This window comes from Myotis myotis, unplaced genomic scaffold, assembly GCF_014108235.1.
Source record: "Myotis myotis isolate mMyoMyo1 unplaced genomic scaffold, mMyoMyo1.p scaffold_m19_p_21, whole genome shotgun sequence".
NCBI classification, from domain to species: Eukaryota; Metazoa; Chordata; class Mammalia; order Chiroptera; family Vespertilionidae; genus Myotis; species Myotis myotis.
The window spans coordinates 5,162,001-5,182,513 of record NW_023416326.1 but is presented as its reverse complement, the minus strand read 5'-3'; the positions used below and the strand labels follow the sequence as shown (position 1 = coordinate 5,182,513).

The window sequence follows — 20,513 nt, the reverse complement described above, 5'->3', positions numbered from 1 at the left end:
GGCTGGAAACTTCTCTTTGTGCTGGGAAATATTTGGGGCCTGCGGGCTTCATGTAACACAGCAAGTCAACAAAAACAGCATTTTTTTCTTTGTTTTACCCCCTTAGATACAGCCGGACGTTTGCAAATCTATGCCCAATAAAATTCTACAGTGAATCCCAACAGATCATCAAAAGTTAACAGAATCCCTAGCCGGTTTGGCTGAGTGGATAGAGTGTCAGCCTGCGGCCTGAAGGGTTCCGGGTTCGATTCCGGTCAAGGCCACGTGCCTGGGTTGTGGGCTTGATTCCCAGAGCAGGCGTGTGCAGGAGGCAGCCGATCTGTGATTCTCTGTCATCATTGATGTTTGTCTCTCTCTCTCTCTCCCTTCCTCTCTGAAAAAAACCTCCACAAAAAACAAAAAACTTAAAAAAATTAACATAAATCTGTTTTACCAAAAAGGCAACATCAGGTTCCGACATGTGTCACCAAATCCCACATCCCTTCCGAAGTCGCCTGGGGAACGTACTAAGACCCCACGCTGCAAGCCCTGGCAATGGCCCCGGCCCCCCGGGCCAGGATCTGACATCTGCTACCTGGTGTCATTCCAGGAGAGGCGGATGCCGAGAGACCATCAGAGAGTCCGTCCACGTCAGAGCGTTAGCAGATCTGAGGCCACTCCCGCTGCCCGTCACTGAAGAAGATGCTGGGCGTCAGGGCTGCAGCCACAGGGAGGCAGGTGTCGGATCCGGCGCAGGGACAGGCCTCAGAACACCTGTCCTGGCGGCCGGGCCTTTGTAAATGGCTAAGGTTGTCATGCTTCCTGCTGCTGCCCCCCCCCCCCTCCCCACACACACACACCACGCGTCAAGAGACAATCACTTCACGCGTCAGGGTGGCGGCGATGAATGTTAATCACCAACAAACGGAACAAGCAGTGACTGTGCTCAGTTCCTGAACTGCATAGATGTTAGACACAGAAAGAATCCTGGGAGTTTTGAAAAGCAAACGCCACGGCCAACGTTTCATATTCTAACCGGTGGTATTTGAGTCATTTAAAGACACGGGATGCCTGTGGTCCTGAAAGTTTTGTTTTGGTTTGGTTTTTAAAATAAGATCCTTAGCGCGTTACCCCGGAATAACGGTCTGTACCTCGGTTAGTAACAATCCTAAATCGAACATCTTGTCCCCGATGAATGGTGTCTACGCCCACTACGAAGCCTGCCCCTCCAGGCCCGTCAACCCCATATTTTTAAAATATATTTTTTACTGATTTCAGAGAGGAAGGGAAAGGGAGATAGAAACATCAATGATGAGAGGGAACCATTGATTGGCTGCCTCCTACACGCCCCCTACTGGGGATCGAGCCCGCAACCCAGGCACGTGCCCTTGATCAGAATTGAACCCGGGACCCTTCGGTCTGCAGGCCGACGCTCTATCCACTGAGCCAAACTGGCCAGGGCCAGAAACCTGTACTGTTTTCAATTCACAGTTGCAAGTCTTCGGATGCAGAGGGCCAACTGTATGAACACTGATCTATGCCATTTCATAGAGGGGACTTGGGAATCATGGGTTTCGGTATCTGCGAGGGCCTACACCCCAAACCTTGAGGGTAGAAACCAGTGTTTTTCTTTTTTTTAAAAATTGATGTCAGAGAGGAAGGGAGAGGGAGAGATAGAAACATCGATGATGAGAGAGAATCATTGACTGGCTGCCCCCTGCACGCCCCACACTGGGGATCGAGTCCACAACCTGGGCATGTGCCCTTGACCGGAACTGAACCCGGGACCCTTCGGTCTGCAGGCCGACGCTCTATCCACTGAGCCATATGGGCGAGGGCGACACCAGTGTTTTTCACCGTCATAGTATCTACACAGCTTGGCCCAACCTGTCACACTTAACAGAAACTCTGCAAATGAACCACGAATGAGTGAATGAGTGAATGAGTGAATGAGTGAATGAGTGAATGAGTGAGCGAGGCTGCATTCAGCAGATACTGAGAAACGAGTGTCAAAAGGAGACCCCCTGCCCCCGACTCTAAGCCTCTTTAGGAGACCGGGGATCAGATAAACAGGTAAAATCAGCATCTATGAAATTCGGAAGAAGAACTGTCTAGCGACCATTGTGTAATTGTGTAGTTCAGTGCTTAGGTGCAAAGATACTTTGCAGAAACTCAAATTCACGACTTACATCCAGTTCTTACTGAGAACACTGGCATAGGAATAACATAATCACAGGGCTTGTACCTTTATCAGTTGAAATACATTCATATTCTGCCTGGTTTTTTTAAGAGAGAGAGAGAGAGAGAGAGAGAGAGAGGGAGAAAGAGAGAGAGGGAAAGGTTTGACATGGTTTCACCTTCAGTTCTGTGGACTCTAACCTACAACGTAACATGACATGGCTATGCAGTCCCTGGAATTAACTGGTTGAGAGTGTCTGTCAGGGTTTGCAGCTTCCTAAGGAGAGCGAGGCTAGGAGAGGGGACAGGGAGGGTTGAGCTGACCCCCAGGGTCCTGCCCGGCCAGGACCGATTGGCGAGGTGGGGCTCAGGAGGCCTGGAGAAGAGGCGGACGGAGTGACCACCATGGCGTCTCTCTAATTTTGCGACTGTGACTCTAGACCCCTGGATATGTGTCCAGCTTTCTTGAGCCATCGTTAAGGGTGTGTCTGATGCATCCTTTTATTGGCTCTAAACAGACTCTTCAAAGGGCAAGTGTGGGAATGAAAGGAAAGGAAGATGGGAGGCAGGACAGAGCCCCAGTTTATGATTCAGCTAGCATTTCAGTGGGCCATCCACAGAGCACAGCCCCAGAATCAGGCGTTTCTGACGGCAGGCACTGATGTCTGTGTAAGGGCTCCCCCCACCCACCTCACACGCCAACAACCTTCCCTTTGCTGCGGGGGCTGCACCCCGAGGAGTGTCCAGGCCTCGAGGAGGGTCTCTCCCAGGTGAGGGGAGCTTTGGGGTTTGTGTGTGGAGATGGGGAGGGGGGGCGGGCGGGGAGGGATCTGGATCCCACGCTTCTAGCAGAGCTGGATGTTAAAGACAGAATCAGCTCGGACTGCAGCGCCCCAGCCAGGAAACCTACCGGAATAGGAATAACATCCTCACAGGGTTCCTCCTCATCAGCGCCCTCCTACTTGTCATGAAGACGATCAACGGAAACAGGCCACGCAGAGAATTAGTTCATCCACGTCTGGTCCTGGAAGGGCGGGCGACATGGCACAGACTTGATGCAGTTCTGGCCACGGGGACCCTTGACGCTTTTGGTTTGACACTGAGTCCTCTCACCCCCACGTCTCTTCTCAATGTCAATGTCTTAACACCTGAGCTGCAGGGATTTACGTCCATGTTCATGATTCTACTGAATCTTACAGAAAGAAACAGCTCTACAGGGCGTAGCAGCACACACACATACCCATTCTCCTGAGAATTAATTTCATGCCAACGACCCTCACTTCATGGGAGACACTTTGCTGTTTTCTATTTCATTTTATTTTTAAAAAATATATTTTATTGATTTCAGAGAGGAAGGGAGAGGGAGAGAGAGATAGAAACATCAATGATGAGAAGAGAACCATGGATCGGCTGCCTCCTGCACACCCCGACTGGGGATCGAGCCTGCACCCCAGGCATGTGCCCTGACCTGGAATCGAACCCAGGACTCTTCAGTCTGTAGGCCGACGCTCTATCCATTGAGCCAAACCAGCTAGAACTGTTTTCTATTTTATATTATTATAAGTAAATAAAAACACTCCCTAATCTAATACATTGATTTCATGCCTTGAAACTTGAAAACCACTGTTTGAAACTCTAAGGACGTTGAGGTCGAGAAACGTGCTTTATTGATCTCCGTCTCTGACAGTGCCTTCACTGTAAAAAACAGTCAAGAAAGCTTGCTCCCTTTTTCTTTCTTTTTTTAAAAATTAAATATATTTTTATTGATTTCAGAGAGGAAGGGAGCGGGAGAGAGAAACATCAATGATGAGAGAGAATCATTGATTGGCTGCCTTCTGCACGCCCCCCACTTGGGGATCAAGCACGCAACTGGGGCAAGTGCCCTTGACTGGAATCGAACCCGGGACCCTTCAGTCCACAGGCTGATGCTGTATCCACTGAGCCACACCAGCGAGGGCATCCCCTTTTCTTTTCCAAGTAAGAAAAATGGTCTCTTTCCCGGCACCGCCCAAAGATCTTTTGATTTCCCTCGCTGTGTTTCCTGTGATGCAGAGGAACTGGGGGGCCCCAGAGGCCTGAGAACCCCAGGAAAGATTCAGGTGCTCATGTCTGCACTGGAGGGAAGGGCAGGAAGGGAGAGAGAAAGGCAGGGCCAGCTCTGCTCATCCTCAAACAGCAGGCGCAGGGCGAGCTGGCACAGAGAGGCAGAGACGGGAGGTGTGCGGAGTCTCAGGTTGGCCCGCGAGAGCCCCATGTTATGTCACCGCTTTAGACAAACGATTGCAAAAGGGGGAACACATTTAAATCAACGTGGCAACCCCAAGGGACACGGTCCCTCGCTCTCCTTCTCCAGCGCCACCGCCTGAATCTTCGGCACATTGGTCCTCGAATTTCCAAGTCATCTAAACGCACGAATCAGCCAGGAACCAAAGCTGGCCCAGGTCTCCCCCGGCTTGCCCTATCGCACTGACCTCAAGGTCAGCACCGCGTGCATTTATTAAACTTTAGCTTCAATAGATTCGTTTTGAATATATCTTATTGATTTTTTACAGAGAGGAAGGGAGAGGGATAGAGAGTTGGAAACATCGATGAGAGAGAAACATCGATGAGCTGCCTCCTGCACACTCCCTACTGGGGATGTGCCCGCAACCCAGGTGCATGCCCTTGACTGGAATCGAACCTGGGACCCTTCAGTCTGCAGGCCGACGCTGTATCCACTGAGCCAAACCGGTTACGGCTACTGGGCATTTCAACGACTTGTTTATTCCCTGTCGAGTGGGTGCAAACCTCCCCCTCCCCCGGGTTCCTGATGTGGGTGACACGGCTGGATGGGAACTCGGCGGTCAGCTCCCACCCCACTAATGTCACACCTGAAGTCACAGAAATAGAAGTCATTTGGTTAAAAGGCCTTTTCCCAGAGGTTGGAGAGGACCGGCAGCCCATTTGCATATAGATAGAAAGCAATCCTCCTGCCGCTGGTGGACGGCCTGGCTCTTAGTCAAAAAGCAAAAAAACCCCACACCCCACACCAATTCACGTCTATTGAACGTGAGCAGGAAGCAAGTGTGGGAGCAGGTGGGTGTCCCCGTCATCTCACTGCTCGGGAATCTGCCGTGAAGCGGCTTGGACCTGGGACTGAGCGCAGAGGCGCCCGGAGGCCGGGGGAACGAGGCAACGGATGCAGAAGGAACCAGAAGCAGGACCTGAATCTCGTGATTCAGTCAGGGAGAGGCCACCTAGAAGGTCATCTCCTCCGCAGCGTAAAGAAAATTCTCCTGCCCTGGCCGGTGTGGCTCAGTGGATAGAGCGTCGGCCTGTGGACTGAGGGGTCCGGGTTCGAGTCCAGTCAAGGGCAGGTACCTCGGTGGCAGGCTCCTCCCCAGACTGGGCCCTGGTCAGGGCTCGTGCAGGAGGCAACCGATCGATGTGTTTCTCTCCCATCGATGTTTCTCTCCGTCTTTCCCTCTCTCTTCCACTCTCCCTAAAAAAAAAAAAAAAAATCAATGGAAAAACATCCTCAGGTGAGGATTAACCCCCCAAACACACACACACACACACACACACACACACAAAACAAAAAGCAAAAAAAACCCCATTAAAAAAAAAGTTTGACAAAATTACAAATGAAGGACAAGGATGTGCCAAAGATAACAGCTCGTCACCGGCCCACGGAGAAGCCCTGACTCCCACGGGAGTCAGGAGTCGGCGGCACAGGGCAGGGACCACGCGGTCCGCACACAGGGGAGCCCCTTAAACCATGCGGTGACAGTCTGTCCCGGACCCCACGCTGGCAGAGTTAATTCTTTCCCCTCATTTCCATAAAGGTCGTGAGCAAACAGTGAGCATGACAGCCGAGGACAAACGGGCCGGCCCGCGGGGAGCCCCGAGGAGGCCCAGCACATGCGGATGCCAACGCTGGCTCACCTTCGGCAGGACGCCGCCGAGAAGAAAAGAGAGTTCTGCTTTAGAAGTCTTACTTTATCCCTGATACTACATAGAAATATAATCTGTGAAAACCTACATAACACCTGATTTCATCAACGGCACTTCGTAGATTGTCTCCAGAAGCTTCTGGGCCAAGTCCCGCCCCCGCCCTGGGCCCCATCGAGCTCCCTGTAGGTCGGCCCCCCTCCAGCCTCAGGTGCTGAACTTCTGACCGTCCTCAGAGAAGGGCTGCTTGTCACGCGAACTTTGAATGATGTTGTCCCTTTGTTTTTTAAAAAATATATTTTATTGATTTTTTTTAAGAGAGGAAGGAGAGGGATAGAGAGTTAGGAACATCAGTGAGAGAGAAACATCGATCAGCTGCCTCCTGCACACTCCCACTGGGGATGTGCCTGCAACCCAGGTACATGCCCTTGACCGGAATCGAACCCGGGACCTTTCAGTCTGCAGGCCGACGCTCTACCCACTGAGCCAAACCGGTTAGGGCTTTGTATTTTTTAATAATATGTTTTTATTGATTTCAGAGAGGAAATCATCCTTATGAGCTGCTGCCCTCTCCGGGGGACAATAAAGGGAAGTAGACAGTGCAAGGCAATCTCCTCCATGTGCTTCCGAAGTGCAACGCCCACGTGAAAATAGGGTCCCAGGCACCGAGAAAGACAGCTTTGAAAATCTCACCACGAAATGACACGGAAATTCTCTGCCTCCTCAGCCCACTGGTATGGAATGTTCTGGAAGTGGGGCCGAGAAAACACCAGACAACAAGGCCGGCGCTCCAGACTGGGCAGGGGTCCGGCAGCACCTATGTGGGTCAGTGCCCACACCCCACTGTCCACTTTCACTGCTCACGCCCCACCACCCACTGCCCAGGCTCACTACCCTGGCTCATGCCCCACTGCCCAGGCCCTAACGCCCATGCCCATGGCCCAGGCTCACCACCCTCGCTCATGCCCCACTGCCCAGGCCCTAACGCCCATGCCCACTGCCCAGGCTCACTACCCTGGCTCATGCTCCACTGCCCATGTCCACTGCCCAGGCTCACTACCCTGGCTCATGCCCCACTGCCCAGGCCCTAACACCCATGCCCACTGCCCAGGCTCACTACCCTGGCTCATGCTCCACTGCCCAGGCCCTAACGCCCATGCCCATGGCCCAGGCTCATCACCCTCGCTCACGACCCACTACCCATGCTCACTGTCCACGCTCCCCCCCGCCCACATGGTCTCACTTTCTCGTTCCCACCCACTGTGGTCACGGACACATTTCATTTCTCAGCCTTGGCAGCCCCCATTCCGCTTCCCATGGGCTGCTTACGTTGCACACGTTGTTCCTCAGGGTGGAGAGGTGAAGGGTATACTGTCCTGCCCTTTAAATACATGCTCTCTTTTACTCTTCATAACAACGTTGAGCAGTACATATCTCCATCTTTGTTTGGCGGATAGAGTCCTAGAAACTCAGGAAGGACCTCCCCAAATACATGGAGCCAATGAAGGGACTGTTTCCGCAGGAAGTTGCTGGAGCCTTGATGTTTGGCTCTGTGGGCGGCCTTGGATTTGTAACTTGAGAGCCTGCCACTTTTCTTCTAGGTTTTCCTTCCCTTTTCTCTTTTTTAAAAGATACATTTTTATTGATTTCAGAGAAGAAGGGAGAAGGAGAGAGAGATAGAAACATTAGCGATGAGAGAATCACTGATCGGCTGCCTCCTGCACACCCTCTATTGGGGATTGAGCCTGCAACCCGGGCATGTGACCCGACCTGGAATTGAACCCGGGACCCTTCAGTCCACAGGCCGACGCCCTATCCATTGAGCCAAACTGGCTCGGGCTCATCTAGGTTTTCCTAGCCATCCGAAGAGATGGTGTGGCCAGGGAGGATATTTCTGCGTTTCTCCATACACAGCTTGTTGTCTCTTTTCATACGCGGCCAATAACACTTGCGGTTTCCAGCACGGGCCGGCTCTGCACCTCGCATCCAGCACTGGCCCGGAAAGGAATATCTATTACTTCCATTGATTCCTGTCTCTCCCTGTATTGTAGAGATGATATATATATTTTTGCATTTCCCCTCAATATATTGATAGACCTTCTCTCATCTTATTTCCTCCATATTGCTTGCATTTCTTGCAGCTTTCTTTTATTCACGCTGTGCGTGTTTCTACCCTTTCATCAAAATCTATTTAATGAAGTGCCCTACTTCCATATCGATCTCCAAGCTTGCTTTTCTATTGATTACCGGATTCCTTCCACTTCTCCAATCCTGGGATTGCGGTGCATTTTTGCTCATTTGGCTCTTTGCCACAGTCCTCATCTTAAACTACAGACAAACTGACCTCGTCCTCTTCTTAAACTATCGGCGGATGGACCACGCAGCCAGAGGAAGGCCGGAGAGGCTGCGATGCGGAGGGGTCCTCTCCCCACCTCTGAGTCTCACTCTGCAGTCGTGTGCGAGACGCCGGCTGGGCATGCCTGCTGTTCCGACATTTCTGGGGTGTGGAGAGCACAGGGCAGCAGCATGACGATGGAAAGAGGCCCCTCAAATTCCTCCCACGGGAATGGGATGGGGAATGAACACGAGTAATTGCGTAACTATTTTTTCTAATTGTGTTAAAATACACAGAATAGAAAGTTTACCGTCTCAACTGTGTTGTGCCACAGTGTATGGCATTGGATTCAGTCACACTGCTGGGCAACCATCACCACCATTGTCTCCGGAACGCTTTAAAAATAATATTTACACTAATAAAAGAGAAAGATGCAAATCGACTGTACCTTCACAACACCACCAGCCAATCAGGAGTGAGTATGCAAATTAACCCAACAAAGATGGCTGATTGATTTGCATACACAGGTGCCAAACAGCTGGGGGGGGGGGCGGGACGCTTGCATTGTCGCCATGGTGATGACGCAGGAGTTCTGCACTGCCCCAGCCTTTCTGGACCTCTGGGCAGTGTGGGAAGGCAGGAAGGCAGCTCCGGCTAGAGCGAAGGTGGTGCTGGCAGCCAGGGGAAAGAAGGCCCATTCTTGCACGAATTTTCATGCATCGGGCCTCTAGTATATATATATATATATTTTCTGATTTCAGAGAAGAAGGGAGAGGGAGAGAGAGATAGAAACATCAATGATGAGAGAGAATCATGTACTGGCTGCCTCCTGCACACCCCCTACTGGGGAAGCTTAAGAGTGAACACACAACAGGGAATAGGAAGATCAAAGACGGACTGAGGACAGCCAGAAAACACTTCACTTAAATATCTGAAGTCGACACATGCCTAGGAAGCCAAAGAAAAACGACTTATCTGGCCCGAAGAATGTTATTTAAATCCCAGGCTCATTCATGCTAAACAGAGGCGACATTTTCCATTCACGTCTCCAAACCTCTCTTCTCCTGGGAGCTCCCTGCCTACCCCCCCCCCCCCCCCCCCCGCATTCCGAATGATGGGCGTCATGCCCACAGCTGAGCAGGATGCATGTGGAAGGTGGTCCCTGCCAAAATGATGATGTCTAAATGGCAGGTCAATGTCAAGCAAGGTCATCTTTAGGATTGGGCCAACCTATAGACATTATTCTCGCAACGAAACTATAAAACCCACTGATAAAGGGCCTGGAGAATAATTATTTACGAGGCTGTAGTAGGGAGCTGGAGCTACTTCTCTTTTTCTGAAGAAGTAAAAAGGAACTGGGTTTTTAAAGATTAAAAAGTCACATGATTTTCTACCCAAATAAGGCGTTTGTTTCTTTTCTTATGTTTACATTGTGGTAGCAGCTGAAACCTGCAGAAGAATGTGTTTGTCAAAGCCTCACCTCGGCTGGATACAGGCATCTGACCCCTAAGCTCAAATAGAGAAACTGTATCGCTCTAGCTGGGTTGCTCAGTGGTTAGAGAGTCGGCCTGCGGACTGAGGAGTCCCGGGTTCGATTCCGGTCAAGGGCACATGCCCGGGTTGCGGGCTCGATCCCCAGGAGGGGGCGTGCAGGAGGCGGCCGATCCATGATTCTCTCTCATCATTGATGTTTCTATCTCTCTCTCTCTCTCCCTCTCCCTTCCTCTCTGAAATTAAAAAATATATATATGTTAAAAAAAAAACTGTATGAATGGGGATTTTTATGGTCATTCCCATCAGAGCCCACGCGGAGCCCCAGCCACTGGGAATGTTCCCTGATGCGGGAGCAGCCTCACAGCGATGACAGGCGCCGCTCTCCAACAGAAAACATACTTCTTATTGGTTCGTCTGTGAATTCTTTATTATCTTTGTCTTGAAAAAAATAATGAAAGCACATCTCATTTGCCAGGTGCCTTGTATTTCTCTTTTTTTTTTTTCTTCACTGTTTCTCTCTCCTTGCCCACACTGCCTGCCCTAAACAATGGAAGGAACAAGAAATTAAGACGTGTCTCTATTGGAGGAGATGAATTAGCAGGTATGTGGCATGCGCTTCCCACAGCACGTGTATTTCCGAAGGTGAGCAGCGAAAGGCCTGTCTCCCGGGGGAAGCTTTGCTGCGTGCCCGCGGGCACAGGGCCTCGGCGCCGCTGCCAGCTCTGCCGGGCGCACGTCTGGCCCGTCCTCGGTCACGGCTCCCTGGCTCCCTGCCTGTCTGCCCCAATGGACACAGCACTTACAACCCGGATGTCAGATGTGTCTGCTGTGTGCTCCACCCCGCACGGCAGGGGCCTGCGTAGCACCAGGCACAAGTGATTGTTGAGTGAATGAGGCCCAAGAAATCCTAGGCAAGCAGTCCGGACACGGCTGCTCTATCCTGGGCCCCCATCCTGGGAAACACCAAAAAGACACTTGATTTTGTAAAAGCACCCTCATCCCTTAGGAGCGAGAACCTTCCCCTGAGAGGGGAACACGGCCTCTCTCCCGTGGCCACCTGCCCAAGACTCCTGGAGGCCGCGAATCCCCTGTCGCCATCGTTGAAAGGTAACCGGTTTGGCTCAGTGGATAGAGCGTCGGCCTGCGGACTGAAAGGTCCCAGGTTCGATTCCGGTCAAGGGCATGTACCTTGGTTGCGGGCACATCCCCAGAAGGGAGTGTGCAGGAGGCAGCTGATCGATGTTTTTCTCTCATCGATGTTTCCAACTCTCTATCCCTCTCCCTTCCTCTCTGTAAAAAATCAATAAAATATATTTTTAAAAAAAAGAAAAGAAAAGAAAGGGAACCGGTTTGGCTGGTGAGCCTGGCGCGTGGTGGAATGGCAGATACCAGCCTGCGTGCTGCCATCTCAGGGCTGTGTCCACAGAGTTGCACTCAGGCAAACGGCACTTGACGTAGGCAGTGAGGGACCAGAAACACCTTGAACATATAACAAGAGAGGAGCCAGTGGGACGGAGGTGTAGCGATGTAATACCGTCGCTTGCTTACTATTCGAAGTGGTTTGCTGTCTTATACAACTTGAAATGGAACAGACAGAAACACTATGATGGGTCACCACGGGGGTGCTTACAAGGACAGGATTTGGGCGGAAGCCAGCCTCTGAATTCATAAACCCCTGAGTAGCCCAATCCCCACCTCGTAGCCGTGGGAAAATGAACGCACATACAGAGAGATTAGGTATCAAGTGGCTGACGCTAATGCAAACGAAAGTTCCAGAAGTTCCAGGGCCGATTCTTGGTCACCACGCCTCTGGCGCTTGTGTCTGAGGGCCGGCCTGTCACGGACACGTCCCTTTAGGTCATGTGATGGCCCCGCAGTAAATCTAACACACGCTACAGGGCAGCCCGAGGGAAGACCACAGACTCATCAGAGGAAGAGGCAAGACGCAGGCTCATTCCAGGTGTTTGCGACTCACGGAGGTTTTCCCCTCACTGTGTGCACGCCTTCCTCTCGGTGACGGGGAGCAAAGACCTGGCGTAGCAGCACTTATTTCACTGCCACCTCTGTCGTTTCTTTCTTTCTTTTAAATTAAATATACTTTTATTGATTTCAGAGAGGAGAGAAGAGGGAGAGAGCGAGATAGGAACATCAATGATGAGAATTATTGATCGCTGCTGCCTCCAGCACCCCCCCTTCACTGGGGATCAAGCCCACAAGTCGGGCATGTGCCCTTGACAGGAATCAAACCCAGGACCTTTCAGTCTGCAGGCTGACGCTCTATCCACTGAGCCAAACCAGCTAGGGCCACCTCTGTAGTTTCCATTCATAAAGACTTGCTGGACCTGCGATACGATTTTCTAACCTACACGTCTGACCGCAGGTCATCGGAGGAGAACGTTCACATTTCATTTCCCGCAAGTAGTTACCGATTGGCCGACTGGACACAGAAGAAGGTTGTCATGAAGGGAGAATTCCCCAGACGCCCCAAAACGCCGAGGAGAGAAGCCACACTCTTACCCTCGAGGGCGTGCTGCCCAATCCTGGGAGAGGAAACGTCTTCACGCGGAAAAGCTCAAAAGACAGAGCACCTGCAGCAGCTGTCCCTCCACAACCCCTGACCCGACATGTCTCATTCTTCTCCCTGAGCAGCTAGGCCCCCGGGAATCACGTGGCTTCAAGCGTATGGCATTAATGCTTACCACCCGTTTTCAAAAAGTCCCTAATGCAGTCAAGGTCCCCTCAGGCTTCCTGGAATCGTGCTAAATCCGGGGAGAATCCCAGAGCGAATTCTGATCCCAGGGCAGTGTGGCCAGTCACCCCCGGGAAAGTGAACAGGTCATTGTGCGTTTATTTACCACTCGTCCAGGGCAGACGAAAATCTTAACCTCTTGAAACTAAATATAAAACTACCTTAACACAAGCCACCGTGGAGTAATCCCTTGAGAATTAAGAAACTGTTCTCACCATACCTTTCGGAATGACTACTCATTGCCAAAGGCCACCCCCTGCCACCCCCCCCCCCCACCAAAAAAAAAGACAAGTATTTTACGGGATCTCAAAAATTCATCTCTATGTATAAAAGCCTAAACGACCTTCTGATTGTTATCTATGACATGCACTGACCACCAGGGGGCAGACACTCAATGCGCAGGCATGGAAACATGGAACAGACTGATGAGTCTCAGAGAGAAGGGAGTAGGGAGGAGGGTGGGAAGAGAGTAACCAAAGATCTTATATGCATACTAGAGGCCCGGTGCATGGAATCGTGCACCGGTGGGGTCCCTCGGTCTGGCCTGCCTCACCTTCCCAGCCGAGCCCGCCTGCTCTCCATCCTCAGGACCCGCTTCCTCCTTTCACGCCATTTCAGTGGCTGTGCCAGGAGAAACGCCCCCTGCCCCTGCTCTTGCCCCTGCCCTCTGCCAAGGTCTCAGATCGGCAGAGACTGTCCTGGGCCTTCCGCTTGGGTTGTGATCTCCCAAGAGGAAGCAAGTCTTAGGATGGCTGGGAAAATGCGCTGTTATCAGACATGCAAACGTGGGACTGATCAGAAACATGGAAACGCCGACAGCAGCGTTTCTACGGCCGCCGAGGCCGCGGTTCTGGCCGTCCTCAAGCTCCTCGCTTCTCCTCGCTCAGCAGATCCTGTAACGATCTTCCTGAGGTGGCTGAATGCGCGCCATTTAAAGACATTCTATCGATCGCGGCAAGCTGTAGGTCTTGCTATTTTTTTCTTTAGGAGAGATTTCTGCAGATCTTTTCCTTTGCGTGTGTGTATGTATGTGTGTGTGTGTGTGTGTGTGTGTGTAACTTTACTAATAAAACGATGCAAACCTGCATAATTTTATTGTCAATTTCCTTGTTAACAGTAGTTTGCACAAAGTTATACTTTTGGTGCAACCACAGACCTCGAGGCTCTCCCATCACTGAGGCTGGGGTCGATGAGCTGCCTCAGTGGCTCCAGTGTCCTTGAGCTCCAGGAGGTGAGGGGCCTGGGGCGGGTGTCCTGGGCCCGCGGCCGGGGAGCTCTCCATTCCTCGTGGGTCCTCCTTCCAACGGGTCTGCCTTTGCCTCTGCTCAGGGCTGCAAACAGCCAGGCTAGCGAAAGGACAGTCACCCCAGGTCATCCTCAGAAGCAGATGACAGCACACGGGGACGTCGACGAGATGTCGCCAAGGCAGATGAACCACCCAGGTGGCCGCCTTGCAGCCGATAGAAAGCCAGGGGCTCACACGATTATTTTTCTATTCTTATTTGTTTAAATATATTTTTATTGATTTCAGAGAGAAAGGGAGAGGGAGAGAGAGAGAGAGAGAGAGAGAGAAACATCATCGATGAGAGAGAACCATGGACCGGCTGCCTTCTGCATGCCCCCTACTGGGGATCGAGCCTGCAACCAGGGCATGTGCCCTGACCAGGAATCGAACCCGGGACCCTTCCGTCCGCAGGCCGACGCTCTAGCCACGGAGCCAAACCAGCTAGGGCTAGTTTTCTATTTTTAAATCCTCAACTTCTCAACTCAATTCCCAAACCAATGAAGAATAACACAGGCTTAATGTGTCAGAATTTAGCGTTAAGAAGCTACATAACTAGGATTTCTAGTGTTTCCATCTCCTGATTTCATCTGATCGATAGAAATGAAACTCCTAAATGCAGTCACAGGGCTCCATCCACAATCCCGGGCCAGGAGGACGCTGGCCTGGAACCCCATGACTTTATGGGGGAGGCTGGGTGCTTCCTCTGCCCCCACCACCCCTGTTCTATTTACACAGAGACCCTCACATTGGGCGGAAGGAGGAGCCGCAAGCCTGGCTGGCAGGTTGCAGAGCTGGCAAACGCTTCGTGGACATACTGCCAAGTCAGCAAGTGGACAGGCGGCAAATTGGAAAGAGCAGGGCACGGAGGAGACCCTGCGAATGCTGGACAACCGTCGGGTGAAATTCCATTTGGTTTTAACTAACCATTTGCTATGCAAATCTAGCAAGCAATCAAAGAGGAGAAAGACTAAACTAGGCCCTGGCCGGTGTGGCTCAGTGAATGGAGCATCGGCCTTCAGACTGAAGGGTCCCAGGTTCGATTCCGGTCAAGGGCACCTACCTGGGCTGTGGGCTCGATCCCCAGTGTGGGGTGTGCAGGAGGCAGCCGATCAATGATTCTCTCTCATCAGTGATGCTTCTATCTCTCTCTCTCCCTTCCTCTCTGAAATCAATAAAAATATATTTAAAATAAAGAGTAGACTAAAACCACAGAAAGACAGAACGGGACAGACATTAGATTAATAAAGTGCCCCCCGCCCCAAATATTTATCAAGAGAGGAGGAGGATTTAGAGCAGCCGTGGGCAAACTACGGCCCGCGGGCCAGATCTGGCCCGTTTGAAATGAATAAAACTATTGAAAAAAAAGACCGTACCCTTTTATGTAATGATGTTTACTTTGAATTTATATTAGTTCACACAAACACTCCATCCATGCTTTTGTTCCGGCCCTCCAGTCTAGTTTAAGAACCCATTGTGGCCCTCGAGTCAAAAAGTTTGCCCACCCCTGATTTAGAGGCTCAGATGAGTTGTGGGCGGCCTTGCTCAAGTTCATTCAGGTTATAATACCAACAAGTAACACAAACTTATACACCGAGATGGATTAGTGAGCGATCACTGTCAATATAAAGTAAGGCGCGACTGTCCACTCATCCTGCTGACACGTGACGAGAGGAGAGGACGCGGCTAAACTGCCCGTTTTCTCCTCCTCCACCTCCCCCTTCCCCTCCTCCTCTTCCTCCTTCTTTTTTTTTTTTTAAAAAATATGTTTTATTGAATTTTTACAGAGAGGAAGGGAGAGGGATAGAGAGTTAGAAACATCGATGAGAGAGAAACATTGATCAGCTGCCTCCTGCACACCCCCTACTGGGGATGTGCCCACAACCACAGTACATGCCCTTGACTGGAATCGAACCTGGGACCTTTCAGTCCACAGGCTGACGCTCTATCCACTGAGCCAAATCGGTTAGGGCTAAACTGCCCGTTTTGAAGGCGTAAGAACAGCCATGGAGCCCCGTCATCACCTTTCTGAAACAGTCACCGAGTGAGTCCTCTTTAAGGGCAGGCCCTTGTATGGTCAGTGCAAGTGTTTACAAACGGGGGAAGGAAAAGTTAGACAAAAAAGGCCAAACTGAATAGGAGCTGGCACCCCCTGCCATGGTGGCTCTAAAGAGGGGAGTTACAGGCTGTGTGGGGGGGAACGTCCGAGTCATTTCTGAATCAAACCCAAACCCCCAAGCCGCTATCAGGAAAACACTGTGCAGGCCAACCCGTTACCCGCCCACAGCAGGGCCCGCGGGAGGTCCTGGTCCCTGCCCCGCCAGGATCCTGCGATGTCGCTGGAAAAGGGCCAGAGAGAAGCAGCGGAAGTGACCACGGGCGGGAGGGAGCTGTTAAATTTGTCTACAAGGATGACCGGGGAAGAGGGAGTGGATGCAAGTTTATAAAACTGGAAGGGGCATGCGCAGGGTGCACATGGAACTTTTATAGCCAGTGGAGTTGTGGGGAGAGAGTGTGGAGGTGCCGCCTTGGAGATGATAGAAGTCAATTTAGGATGAAATAAAAGCCCCATTGAATCAGTACCCAGGAAGCATGTGTCACTCATTCCTTCAAGAACTGTTAAAGGTTGACAACATATCGAACTCCAGAAGACCGTTTGCTTGATGTTCTTATCACCTCTAACAGTTCACTGTTATGTTTTCAGACTATGTGCCTATAATGTTGGGATGCAGACTATAGTCTCTCTTCTTAATCCTCCCCAAGTATATATTTATTTATTTATTTAATTTTTAAAAAATATATTTTACTGATTTTTTACAGAGAGGAAGGGAGAAAGATAGAGAGTCAGAAACATCAAGGAGAGAGAAACATCGATCAGCTGCCTCCTGCACACCTCCTACTGGGGATGTGCCCGCAACCCAGGCACATGCCCTTGACCGGAATCGAACCTGGGACCCTTCAGTCCGCAGGGGACGCTCCATCCATTGAACCAAACCGGTTTCGGCAGGTATATATTTATTGATTTTTACCGAGGTAGGAAAGGGGGGGGGGGAGAGAGAGACAGAGAGAGAGAGAGAGAGAGAGAGAGAGAGAGAGAGAGACAGACATCTGGTGGTTGCCTCCTGTAGGCACCCCTATTAGGGATTGAACCCACAATCTAGGTACGTCCCTGACCAGAAATGGAACCCGCAACCCCTTGGGGCACAGGATGGCGCTCTAACCACCGAACCACCCGGCCGGGCGGCTTGCGAGGTTCTTGTAAGTTTGAGTTTAAGGATGTGACCTTGCTCCAGGTGCTCCTTGATTCTGCTGAGAATGGATGGCCGACATGCAAACCCAACTCTGCGTTTCTTGTGTTCCCCTTAAGAAGGGAAACTGGCCAAAGGCATGCTCTATGGGTGCCCAGAAATGCGAGCCTCCGCCAACATGACGTCGCACACGGAACCCTCTGGAACGCGGCCGGTGTGTGCCCGTTCGCCGGTGCTTGTCTGCCCCGCGTCTGTGTGAGAACAGCCGGAGCCCCGCTCCGAGAACCGAGAGTCTGTGCTCCCAGACCTTGTGCCCCATCCACCCCCTCGTTTACTTAAGCGAAAACGGTGTCTGAAGGTGGGGCTGCATGTTCACTGACTTAAAGGTGATATGGCTAATGGTTTATCTGCCTGAAGTCTTCGTTGCGATCCAGCTGATTCTAACTATCCCACCCCAAATCGCACAGTTTTCAGAAGGAAGTTTTATGGAATAATGTTAGTTTTCTTTTTCATAACTACTGATCTAATTAAACATCCAGCTCTTGCATTTTTAAGCAATATATGTATATGTGTATATATATATATACACATAAACATATATATATGTGTGTGTGTGTCCATATATATATGGTCAGTGCAAGTGTATATATATAAATACATGTATGTATTTTTTAGTCAGTCATAGCTTCTCTGTGCAGCCCGCCCCCAGGCCTGGGCCTCACTTAGCATATCCTTTCCCCTTTCCTCTTCCTCCTCCCTCCCCTTCCTATTACTGCGTGGAGGGCTTGCTGCCTGCCGGGGGAGGGGGATGTGGAGAGAGGCATCGTGTTCGGAGTAGCAACGCTGGGGGAAAGGAGACTATTCGAGCACTCCTTTGTATTATTACCCCGTTTAATAACTGGTGTTTTAAAATTTTATTTAAGATACACTTATAAAATGCCCGCTATGCTTTAAATAAAGTGGGAGGGATTGGCAGAGGAGCAGCTGGGAGGGGGCCTGGCTCTATTCCAGGTCGTTATGTGGGTCTTGCTTTTCTTGAGCTATACATTCCTACTTTTTATGTATGTGTGTTATTCTCGTTCATGATAAAAATATAAAGGAAAAAATAAATATTAACTTAAGGACTTTAACTCATTAATTCATAAAATCTTTATAAAGGAGGAACTAATATTATCCCCATTTTACAGATGACAAAACTGAGGCACTACACTGGTAGCAGGTGGAGCCTGGATTGAAACCCCGGCAGCTTGGCTCCAAAGCCTGTGGTTTTAGCCTCTGCTATGCTGCTATGGAAGTAACAGGAGAAATGCCCACAGCGGCCAAATCATCATTTGATGCCTCTTTCAACAGAGAAGATGAATGGAGAAATACACACACAACATACATGCACAAAAGAAAGCACGGTCAGGCAAAATAAATCAAATTTCTCTTCTTACAACATATATGACCATGACAGGACGGCAGGTCCACAAATATCCAGGCAGGTTCCAAGCCTCTGAGCACTGAGATGCCGCACAGGGCACTTCCTCCTCCCCCCAAATCACGCCTCCCTAGAAACCCCCCTTCCTATGAGCTCACCTGCAGCATCCTTGCACCACCAGCGGGTTCGCCACACTCTTCCCTGTCACAGTGCATTTCTCCATTTCCCACTGACTATATAACGCCCGGCCCAATACGCTGCGCTTACCCCGATTGATCTGCGCCATACCTTGGGCTTCCCTGCAGCAGGAGCCGAGCGTGGAGCTGTGATCAAGCACGGGAAGGCGTCGCCGCATCGTCCAGCCAGCCAGGAAGAGCAGAAACGGCGGCTCTGGGCGAGGCTTCGGAAGTTCTAAAAGCACAAGTTCAGGTTGAATGGAGTTTTCTGTCAAGGGGACCCAGGACATTTCCCTATTCATATTACAAAAGATCATGTGTTTTTAAACCTTTTTCACAGCAGAATTGTTTTGGTGAAGGTTTGAAAACAAACAAAAAACAAACAAAAACACCTCCCCCTCCCCCAACCTGGGTAGAATCTTTGGCACACAGTCCCGTACCTCTTACCAAGCTGGCTGATGAAAGACACGTATTGGAGTTTCTCAAATAAGTGCTTTCCACAGTAACAGTTAATAGTAAGAGTGGAGGTGAAAATGGCAGCATCGAGCATTTAACAGAAGGTCAACGCCACCTTTCTCAGACTTCTTCGTGCCTGAAACAAGTGAGCACGCTCCTCTTTTGTAAATAAAGTTTTATTGGGACACAGCCACCGCCGTTTGCCTATGGGCTGCCTATGGCTGCTTTTTGAGTAATTATGATAGAGACGGTAGGTGTGGAGAGCCTAAACGATTACTGTCTGGCCTTTTATAGAAAAAGGGTTCTGATTCTTGCTCTATAATATCCAGGCAGTAGAGTAAATGCCCTCATTTCCATATTGATGGGGAGATCTCCCATTATTTTGTCTCAAATAAAACCACAGTGATGCCCTAGCTGGTTTGGCTCAGTGGAGAGAGCGTTAGCCTGCGGAATGAAGGGTCCCGGGTTCGATTCCGGTCAAGGGCACATGTCTGGGCTGTGGGCTCGATCCCCGGTATGAGGAATGCAAGAGGAAGCCAATACATTCTCTCTCATCATTGATGTTTCTCTCTCTCTCTCTCTCTCTCTCCCTCTCCCTGCCTCTGTGGACGGAACCCGGGACCCTTCAGTCTCCCCTCGGCCCTTCCCCTCACCCCCCAGGACAGCGGACCCCTCGTCCGAGGCAAACATCCTTGAATCCCTAACATCATGACTACTGAAATGTTTATCCAGGCATCGAGGTTTCTTCTGAATCACGTGTTCCTAGGAAGTCACCTCTTTCCTGTGTATATCCTCACACCACAAGTTAAACACATTATTTACCTTTTGCTAAAATTATCTCTTTCACTTTATGACCATTTCTCACAAAGTAATAAGTTTTCCATGTCACAGGCATTACCCGATTAAGCTGAGATTACCAGAGGGCCACAAAGCCAGAGAACATGTAAACACGGGTCCTGTCCAGGCCCCCCCCCCCCCCCCCCTCTGCTGGCCGCGGGGCCTGTTCGGATCCACAGGCTAAGGCTCGCAGAGTCGAGAGCGAGGACACCTGGTTGAAAGAAAAGCTGCAAGATCTGAAGATGCTGCAGGCAGCTGGCCTTCCCCAGCACGTGGGACAGCTTTCAACACAGAGTTCCTGTGAGTCCCAACCCACAGCGCCCTAAAATCAAACGAGCACTTTAAAAACGAGGTCATGTTATTACACGTGTGGTTTCCTTGTTTTTCAATTTTTAAGTGGAAAGGAGACCCCCCTAACGGACAAGAATT

The 20,513-nt window shown here is 50.6% G+C and overlaps 1 protein-coding gene across 2 annotated transcripts in view; it reads right to left on the bottom strand.

The window, feature by feature from the left end:
• The window catches only part of CHRM3 (cholinergic receptor muscarinic 3), a 101,000-nt gene that overhangs the window by 11,900 nt on the left and 68,587 nt on the right, over positions 1–20,513 (bottom strand). For both annotated transcript variants that reach the window (XM_036355200.1, XM_036355201.1), the window contains exon 2: positions 18,904–19,026. The gene's annotated coding sequence lies outside the window, so the exon portion shown is untranslated. The remainder of the gene's footprint in view (positions 1–18,903; positions 19,027–20,513) is intronic.